The sequence below is a fragment of the Oncorhynchus mykiss genome, chromosome 9 (genome assembly GCF_013265735.2).
Source record: "Oncorhynchus mykiss isolate Arlee chromosome 9, USDA_OmykA_1.1, whole genome shotgun sequence".
In the NCBI taxonomy this organism is placed as follows: domain Eukaryota; kingdom Metazoa; phylum Chordata; class Actinopteri; order Salmoniformes; family Salmonidae; genus Oncorhynchus; species Oncorhynchus mykiss.
Window position 1 is genome coordinate 33,388,946 of NC_048573.1, and position 9,723 is coordinate 33,398,668.

Consider the following 9,723-nt stretch of genomic DNA (forward strand, 5'->3'; position numbering starts at 1 on the left):
TTGCAAGGTTTTGTAGAACAAGTGTCTTCTAGGTGCAGAAAGAGGCTAGAGAGACCCAAAGACATATTGGTGGAACTGCAATTCGGACTTATGGCGCTACTATGACTGCTTCCTTAGTAAGTGGACCTACTGTCAGAACTGGTGCTTCTACTCGTCCTGACATGGTTTCGAGGCCTGTTCATAAATCCTGCTCCCATAAATGTGCTTTGTCAAAGGACACTTTCATTGTAAATAAAATTGGCTTCATACAGTGCCTTCTGAAAGTATTCAGACCCCTTGACTTAAAAAAAAAAACGATTACATTACAGTCTTATTCTAAAGTGGATCAAATAAAATCTCAGCATTCTACACACAATACCCCATAATGACAATGTGAAATTAGGTTTTTAGACATTTTTTAAATGTATTAAACATAAACAGATACCTTATTTACGTAAGTATTCAGACCCTTCACTATGAGACTCGAAATTGAGCTGTTTCCATTGATCATCCTTGATGTTTCTACAACTTGATTGGAGTCCACCTGTGGTAAATTCAATTGATTGGATATGATTTGGAAAGGCACACACCTGTCTATATATGGTCCCACAGATGACAGTGCATGTCAGAGCAAAAACCAAGCCATGAGGTCGAAGGAGTTGTCCTTAGAGCTCAGAGAGAAGATTGTGTCGAGGCACAAATCTGGGGAAGGGTACAAAACAATTTCTGCTGCATTAAAGGTTCCCCAAGAACACAGTGGTCTCCATCAAGAAGTTTGGAACCACCAAGACTCTTCCTAGAGCTGTCCAAACTGAGTTATCGGGGGAGAAGGGCCTTAGTCAGGAAGGTGACCAAGAACCCGATGGTCATTCTGATAGAGCTGATAGAGTTCCTCTGTGGAGATGGAAGAACCTTCCAGAAGGACAACCATCTCTGCAGCACTCCACCAATCAGGCCTTTATGGTAGAATGGCCAGATGGAAGCCACTCATCTGTAAAAGTCACATGACAGTCCACTTGGAGTTTGCCAAAAGGCAAGATTCTCTGGTCTGATGAAATCAAGATTGAACACTTTGGCCTGAATGCTTAAGTGTCACGTCTGGAGGAAACCTGGCACCATCCCTACGGTGAAGCATGGTGGTGGCAGAATCATGCTGTGGGGATGTTTTTCAGATGCAGGGACTTGTTGACTAGTCAGAATCGAGGCAAAGATGAACGGAACAAAGTACAAAGAGATCCTTGATGAAAACCTGCTTGAGCACTCAGGACCTCAGACTGGGGGTGAAGGTTCACCTTCCAACAGGACAATGACCCTAAGCACACAGCCAAGACAATGCAGAAGTGGCTTCGGGACAAGTCTCTGAATGTCCTTGAGTTGCCCAGCCAGAGCCAGGAATTAAACCCGATCTAACATCTCCGGAGTGACCTGGAAATAGCTGTGTAGCATCGCTCCCTATCCAACCTGACAGAGCTTGAGAGGATCTGCAGAGAAGAAACACCCTAAATACAGGTGTGCTAAGCCTTTAGAGTCATACCCAAGAAGACTCGAGGCTGTAATCGCTGGCAAAGGTGCTTCAACAAACTACGGAGTAAAGGGTCTGAATACTTATGTAAATGTGATATTTCAGTTTTTTTAGTAGGAAACATTTAGAAAAAACGTTTTGCTTTGTCATTGCGGGGTATTGTGTATAGATTGATGGGGGAATATACTATTTAATACATTTTAGAATAATCCTGTTACATAACAAAATATAGAAAAAGTCAAGGGGAATGAATCATTTCCGAATGCACTGTAGCTTTCATTGGAAAGGTTATCAACACGAGTTGGATTGAAGAAGCAGAAATGGCAGGTTGAAGATTATTGTGGATACGACAAACAGAGTTATTAGGGTTATTAGGAGACAATCCTAAAGATGGATTGTTTCAGCATGATAGAGGGAAGTTTGAAGAGATTTGATGGGTTTGTGGATTTTGGGGAGGATTTGGTTAAAGTTAGTAGGGAATTATTTGTTTACTTTTTCTTAGCAGTACAAAATTAGGCAAACTAAAATTGTTCACACACTCCAACACAGTAGGTGGTGGCATGCACCTTAAACGCTTGGTTACAGACCGCAATTATACCATAGAAGAAGAGCAAGGGTCTTCTCCAGGGAGTGCAGTCGCACTTAAACCCGAAATCTAACCATAAATATCTAAATGAAATATCGGTTTGCAGGTCAGGAGTGTCCATATAGGCAAAATGTTTGTTTTTTTGCAACATTTCTTTTAGCGTATAAACCTGGGTCAATCATAGAGAATAGTGTGTGTGTGTGTGTATATGCTCAAAAACTGCTCAAAAAAATAAAGGGAACACTAAAATAACACATCCTAGATCTGAATGAATGAAATATTCTTATTAAATACTTTTTTCTTTACATAGTTGAATGTGCTGACAACAAAATCACACAAAAATTATCAATGGAAATCAAATGTATCAACCCATGGAGGTCTGGATTTGGAGTCACACTCAAAATTAATGTGGAAAACCACACTACAGGCTGATCCAACTTTGATGTAATGTCCTTAAAACAAGTCTAAATGAGGCTCAGTAGTGTGTGTGGCCTCCACGTGCCTGTATGACCTCCCTACAATGCCTGGGCATGCTCCTGATGAGGTGGCGGATGGTCTCCTGAGGGATCTCCTCCCAGACCTGGACTAAAGCATCCGCCAACTCCTGGACAGTCTGTGGTGCAACGTAGCGTTGGTGGATGGAGCGAGACATGATTTCCCAGATGTGCTCAATTGGATTCAGGTCTGGGGAACGGGTGAGCCAGTCCATAGCATCAATGCCTTCCTCTTGCAGGAACTGCTGACACACTCCAGCCACATGAGGTCTAGCATTGTCTTGCATTAGGAGGAACCCAGGGCCAACCGCACCAGCATATGGTCTCACAAGGGGTCTGAGGATCTCATCTCGGTACCTAATGGCAGTCAGGCTACCTCTGGCGAGCACATGGAGGGCTGTGCGGCCCCCCAAAGAAATGCCACCCCACACCATGACTGACCCACCACCAAACCGGTCATGCTGGAGGATGTTGCAGGCAGCAGAAAGTTCTCCACGGCGTCTCCAGACTCTGTCACGTCTCTCACGTGCTCAGTGTGAACCTGCTTTCATCTGTGAAGAGCACAGAGCGCCAGTGGCGAATTTGCCAATCTTGGTGTTCTCTGGCAAATGCCAAACGTCCTGCACGGTGTTGGGTTGTAAGCACAACCCCCACCTGTTGGACGTTTGGCCCTCATACCACCCTCATGGAGTCGGTTTCTGACCGTTTGAGCAAACACATGCACATTTGTGGCCTGCTGGATGTCATTTTGCAGGGCTCTGGCAGTGGTCCTCCTGCTCCTCCTTGCACAAAGGCGGAAGTAGCGGTCCTGCTGCTGGGTTGTTGCCCTGCTACGGCCTCCTCCACGTCTCCTGATGTACTGGCCTGTCTCCTGGTAGCGCCTCCATGCTCTGGACACTACGCTGACAGACACAGCAAACCTTCTTGCCACAGCTCGCATTGATGTGTCATCCTGGATGAGCTGCACTACCTGAGCCACGTGTGTGGGTTGTAGACTCCGTTTCATGCTACCACTAGAGTGAAAGCACCGGCAGCATTCAAAAGTGACCAAAACATCAGCCAGGAAGCATAGGAACTGAGAAGTAGTCTGTGGTTTCCACCTGCAGAACCACTCCTTTATTGGGGGATGTCTTGCTAATTGCCTATAATTTCCACCTGTTGTCTATTCCATTTGCACAACAGCATGTGGAATTTATTGTCAATCAGTGTTGCTTTCTAAGTGTACAGTTTGATTTCACAGAAGTGTGATTGACTTGGAGTTACATTGTGTTGTTTAAGTGTTCCCTTTATTTTTTTGAGCAGTGTATATATACAGTGCCTTGCGAAAGTATTCGGCCCCCTTGAACTTTGCGACCTTTTGCCACATTTCAGACTTCAAACATAAAGATATAAAACTGTATTTTTTTGTGAAGAATCAACAACAAGTGGTACACAATCATGAAGTGGAACGACATTTATTGCATATTTCAAACTTTTTTAACAAATCAAAAACTGAAAAATTGGGCGTGCAAAATTATTCAGCCCCTTTACTTTCAGTGCAGCAAACTCTCTCCAGAAGTTCAGTGAGGATCTCGGAATGATCCAATGTTGACCTAAATGACTAATGATGATAAATACAATCCACCTGTGTGTAATCAAGTCTCCGTATAAATGCACCTGCACTGTGATAGTCTCAGAGGTCCGTTAAAAGAGCAGAGAGCATCATGAAGAACAAGGAACACACCAGGCAGGTCCGAGATACTCTTGTGAAGAAGTTTAAAGCCGGATTTGGATACAAAAAGATTTCCCAAGCTTTAAACATCCCAAGGAGCACTGTGCAAGCGATAATATTGAAATGGAAGGAGTATCAGACCACTGCAAATCTACCAAGACCTGGCCGTCCCTCTAAACTTTCAGCTCATACAAGGAGAAGACTGATCAGAGATGCAGCCAAGAGGCCCATGATCACTCTGGATGAACTGCAGAGATCTACAGCTGAGGTGGGAGACTCTGTCCATAGGACAACAATCAGTCGTATATTGCACAAATCTGGCCTTTATGGAAGAGTGGCAAGAAGAAAGCCATTTCTTAAAGATATCCATAAAAAGTGTTGTTTAAAGTTTGCCACAAGCCACCTGGGAGACACACCAAACATGTGGAAGAAGGTGCTCTGGTCAGATGAAACCAAAATTGAACTTTTTGGCAACAATGCAAAACGTTATGTTTGGCGTAAAAGCAACACAGCTGAACACACCATCCCCACTGTCAATCATGGTGGTGGCAGCATCATGGTTTGGGCCTGCTTTTCTTCAGCAGGGACAGGGAAGATGGTTAAAATTGATGGGAAGATGGATGGAGCCAAATACAGGACCATTCTGGAAGAAAACCTGATGGAGTCTGCAAAAGACCTGAGACTGGGACAGAGATTTGTCTTCCAACAAGACAATGATCCAAAACATAAAGCAAAATCTACAATGGAATGGTTCAAAAATAAACATATCCAGGTGTTAGAATGGCCAAGTCAAAGTCCAGACCTGAATCCAATCGAGAATCTGTGGAAAGAACTGAAAACTGCTGTTCACAAATGCTCTCCATTCAACCTCACTGAGCTCGAGCTGTTTGGCAAGGAGGAATGGGAAAAAATTTCAGTCTCTCGATGTGCAAAACTGATAGAGACATACCCCAAGCGACTTACAGCTGTGATCGCAGCAAAAGGTGGCGCTACAAAGTATTAACTTAAGGGGGCTGAATAATTTTGCACGCCCAATTTGTCAGTTTTTGATTTGTTAAAAAAGTTTGAAATATCCAATAAATGTCGTTCCACTTCATGATTGTGTCCCACTTGTTGTTGATTCTTCACAAAAAAATACAGTTTTATATCTTTATGTTTGAATCCTGAAATGTGGCAAAAGGTCGCAAAGTTCAAGGGGGCCGAATACTTTCGCAAGGCACTGTATATATATATATTACATTCAAAAGTTTGGGGTCACTTAAAAATGTCCTTGTTTTTGAAAGAAAAGCACATTTTTTGTCCATTAAAATATCACATTGATCAGAAATACAAGTATAGACATTGTTAATGTTGTAAATGACTATTGGAGCTGAAAACAGTGGATTTTTTTAATGTAAAATCTACTTAGGCGTACAGAGGCCCTTTATCAGCAACCATCACTGTGTACCAATGGCACGTTGTGTTAGCTAATCCAAGTTTATAATTTTAAAAGGGTAATTGATCATAAAAAAATCATTTTGCCATTATGTTTGCACAGCTGGAAACTGTTGTGCTGATTTAAAGAAGCAATAAAACTGGCTAGACTAGTTGATTATCTGGAGCATTAGCATTTGTGGGTTCGAATACAGGCTCAAAATGGCTAGAAACAAAGCACTTTCTTCTGAAACTCTATTCTTGTTCTGAGAAATGAAGGCTATTCCATGCGAGAAATTGCCAAGAAACTGAAAATCACATACAATGCTGTGTACTACTCCCTTCACAGAACAGCGCAAACTGTCTCTATCCAGAATAGAAAGAGGAGTGGGAGGCCCCTGGTGCACAACTGAGCAAGAGATCAAGTACATTAGAGTGTCTAGTTTGAGAAACAGACGCCTCACAAGTCCTCACCTGGCAGCTTCATAAAGTAGTACCTGCAAAACACCAGTCTTAACGTCAACAGTGAAGAGACAACTCAGGGATGCTGGCCTTCTAGGCAGCCTTCTATGCAGCATCAGTCTTTTACCAACCCTTAGTAAACTTTTGGGAAAAAATGTGTTTGACCAGATACAATGATATTTTACAGTAAACAAATTGACAACAAACTTTCAGCATGCTTATAGAGAATGACATTCAACAAGCACAACATTTAGACAAATGACTGATGATTGGCTGAGAGAAATTGGTGATAAAAATATTGTGGGTGCTATTTTGTTAGAATTCAGTGCGGCTTTTGACATTACTGATCATAGTCTGCTGCTGCCAAAACGTATATGATATGGCTTTACATCCCCTGCTATATTATGGAAAAAGAGTTACCTGTCTAACAGAACACTGAGGGTGTTCTTTAATGGTAGCCTCTCAAACATAATCCAGGTAGAATCAGGAATTCTCCAAGGCAGCTGTCTAGGCCCATTACTTTTTCAATCTTTACTAATGAATTGCCACTGGCTTTGAGGAAAGCCAGAGTGTCTATGTATGCGGATGACTCAACACTTCACAAGTCAGCTACTACAGCGAATGAAATGACTGACACTTAACAAAGAGTTGCAGTTAGTTTCAGAGCGGGTGGCAAGGAATAAGTTAGTCCTAAATATTTATAAAACTTAAAGCATTGTATTTGGGTCAAATCATTCACTAAACCCTAAACCTCAACTAAAACTTGTAATAAATCATGTGGAAATTTAGCAAGTTGCGGTGACTAAACTGCTTGGAGTTACCCTGGATTGTAAACTGTCATGGTCAAAACATATTGACACAACAGTAGCTAAGATGTTTAGAAGTATGTCCATGATAAGGCGCTGCTCTACCTTGACAACACTGTCAACAAGGCAGGTCCTACAGGCCCTAGTTTTGTCGCACCTGGACTGTTCAGTCATGTGGTCAGGTGCCACTATAAAGGATTTAGGAAAATTGCAATTGGTTCAGAACAGGGCAGCCCTTGGATGTACACAGAGTGCTAATATTAAGAATATGCATGTCACTCTACTGGCTCAAAGTGGAGAGATTGACTTCATCAATCATTGACTGCTTGTATTTATGAGAGGTATTGACATGTTGAATACACCGAGCTGTCTGCTTGAACTGCTGCCGCACAGCTCGGACACCCATGCATACCCCACAAGACATGCCACAAGTCCAGAACAGATTATGGAACGCGCACAGTACAAAATAGAGCCCTGACTACATGGAATTCTATTCCACATCAAGTAACTCATGCAAGCAGTAAAATTTGATTGAAAAAACACATTAATAAACACCTTGTGGAACAGCGGGGACTTGGAAGCAACACAAACATAGGCACAGACACATGCATACACACACACACACACACACGATAGCATACGCACTATACACACACGTACACATGGATTTTGTACTGTATATATGTAGTAGGGGCCTGAGGGCACAGAGTCTGTGAATGTATTGTAATGTTTTTAAAATGGTATAAACTGCCTTCATTTTGTTGGACCCCAGGAAGAGTAACTTCTGCCTTCGCAGCAGCTAATGGGGATCCAGAATAAATACAAATATGTGTTATTTCATAGTTTTGATGTATTCACTATTATTCTACAATGTAGAAAATAGTCAAAATAAAGAAAAACCCTTGAATGAGTAGGTGTTCTAAAACTTTTGACCGGTAGTGTGTACATATTTGTACCAGATACTGCAGGAATGTCTGCCATTAGCATGCCTATTTTTTTCAGAAATTACTCTGGTCTCAGAACATTTATTAAGTATTTCTAAAGTATAATGTCAAGATCGTTATAATGATTGGACCAAGGCGCAGCGTGCGTAGAATTCCACATGTTTAATAAAGAATAAACTCACCAAACAAAACAGAAGAAACAAACTAAACGTGACGTTCTATGCTGCTCACAGGCAGCTACACAAAAACATAGTCAAGATCCCACAAATCACAATGGAGAAATGGCTACCTAAATATGATCCCCAATCAGAGACAATGATAAACAGCTGCCTCTGATTGGGAACCATACCAGGCCAACATAAATCATCAATCACCTAGATAACCCACCCTAGTCATTATCACGCCCCAACCACCATAGAGAATAAACAGCTCTCTATGGTCAGGGCGTGACATATAAATACCGCTCACTTTAGATTTGGGACTGCAAAAATACTTTACTAATTATTAGTAAATGTTTTGTAAATGTGGGAGTAATGATTAATAAATGGTGAACACACAGTTTATAAATACCTTAAGAAAAGTGTTTCTGTGAATTAGGAACTAGCGTGAAACAACTCAGATCCTGTAATTGGTCACATATGACATAGTTTTGGGTTTATCTTGTTGTTAGGATATATGGTCCATTGTTATACTGTCAATTTTCCACTTCCACACCCCATCCCTAGGTGGAAGCAGCAACCAGGCCAGGTGCTGTGCTCTGCCAAGCCTGATAAGAAAGTGATTGCTCTCATTGCTCTCTTAGTGACTGCAGGCTGGAGTAGCCTCTCGGACTTGTGGCTCGGTAGTGTTTGTTTGTGTATGCTTTTTTTAATGGCCTTTTAGTATTTACCTTGTTGTACATATAATTATTTTGGTCACAAATATTGATAATATGGAGCTGTGACATACCAACACATCTGCAGGTTGCTGATTTTCAGCCAGGTAAGATTTTGATACAGCAAGTTGTTATTCAATTACCTGTCTCTTGCCATTCAGATGAAATGGAAGAACCTGATTTATTTAAACTTTGGTTTACATCTGAGAAGTAAGATCATAATGGATCAGCCGGCATCTTTTGCTAGCTTAGGATGAAGTTGCCCATGTTTCTCAGTCACCCATGCATCTCAGGTCAAATGTCAATCTTCTCCCGTAAAGTAAAGGGTAGGAATCGGAGAGGTTAAACTTATCCTAGATCTGTGCATAAGGGAAACTTCTACCCTAGCTATCAAACAGTACTCGGCCATTATCTTTGCCCACGACTGCCTCATGTGAACTACAATCCTGTATACTTGGACTTTGATTTAGCCCCCTTTTTATAAATTTTCGCCTAAAATGACATACCCATACATTTTTTCTGCAAGAATATCGTCAAATCTGTATACTTGGACTTTGATTTAGCAATTCCAGTATTAGTAGCCATATTATAAGTTCAACATTTGCAAAACAACCAGTTTTCATAACTCTGAATATTCATATCATTTTTGTCCAAAAGGAAAAGGCATGCTGTCGCACAAGGTTAGCAGCTACATTTTACCACAGATACAGGGTACTCCCATAAAGCCCACATCATTGGCTATCTAAGGAGCTTTGTTTGACCCCGATTGGTGCTTATTTGACAAGGTTAGAGTCGATCAAGTAAAGACCGCTCGCGTCATTGGCGTGCCATGAAGGTGTTGCTCTCTGAACAAATTTGGTGTCCTACACCCCTAATGATATAGTAAAGTCTGGTTACGTTCTAGGATCTCTGAGGAATACATACGAATGTGA